Genomic DNA, 1,248 nt, shown 5'->3' with positions numbered 1-1,248 from the left:
ATATACCCGGGCTGTTTGAAAATGTGCGAACAAAATCGAGAGCTCTAATACATACTACATATTTATATTCAGTGGCTGTAAGTTGGTTGTGCATTAAGTAGAGGAATAATACTTTTAATTCAATTGGGTTTCACAAGCTATCGTAACCTGCCATATTGTCATAGTGTCATACCATGACGCTATAATAAAAGCTCGTTTCGACGACTCCTTAGCGCAAGGTTGTATTTTGGTGCTTACGGGGCACGATAGAAAGAGGAAGAACGGAAGCCCGTGAATGCTTTTGGATTGACTATCATTGACGATGATTTCATGGGATTGGGATAGAGTAACCCTTCTTTCAAAGTTTGTGTACATTGAATTCATGTTCATCTAGCTCTAAATCGAGCGAAACTTTAAACTTTAGGCTTAAATTCAGTATTTGCAATATTATTGTCATTGTCGTCAAAGGAATTCTGATTGTCTTCAAAGGTTTGGTGAGCGGACTAGATAAATCAATGATAATAACATTTTCATGACTCTGAAACAGAAATGATACAAACATGAGCTTTGTTTTTATATTTAACGTTTTAAATTACTTTGTCGGATTAAAACTATACCACAAAAATTGTTTTAAAAAGTGTGCGACTTTTTTGTGTGTGTGTGTTTTTGTTTTGAAATGTATGTTTGCACTAGTTTTCACCAGTTGATCTACAATTGAACTTTAAAGTAATATGTACCTCAGGGGTCCTTATCACGAATTTAAGGAAAAATTCCTAAAGGGCTAACATTTTGAAACTTATGACTTTATGGCAATATGACTGTTATGACACTTCGTAAATTCCCTATATATATCTACATTTGTATGTACCCGAGGGTGGTCCAAAATATGTAAATTTCGATTCTTACTGCTCTCACCCCCTATGATTGCTCTTCAGGAGACTTCCAATAACAATCAATACCCAATTTTTTATTTAACCATTTTTTAATACTAAAGATTTTTTGATCTGCATTTCTGGCATTTCTGGGGGTTTTGCCGGACCTATAAAATATACTTACTATGAAACAATTGCTAAATAAATAATTGGGTATTATTATTGGGAGTCAACTGAAGAGAAACAAAGTTTTCCGATCGAAAAATATTGATTTTCAAGAATTCTATGTATACATGGAAAATTTTGAGCGCTTTGAGCGACCTCCAAATATTTTTTGATTTCAAAATAATAAACAGGGGTATATTTTTTCGGTATAGAACAATCCTAGCGGGTGAGA

Source organism: Rhagoletis pomonella, unplaced genomic scaffold (genome assembly GCF_013731165.1).
Source record: "Rhagoletis pomonella isolate Grant_MI unplaced genomic scaffold, Rhpom_1.0 Rhpom_scaffold_00002, whole genome shotgun sequence".
NCBI classification, from domain to species: domain Eukaryota; kingdom Metazoa; phylum Arthropoda; class Insecta; order Diptera; family Tephritidae; genus Rhagoletis; species Rhagoletis pomonella.
The sequence above is the reverse complement of the archived record's forward strand: the minus strand, read 5'-3'. Positions refer to the sequence as shown.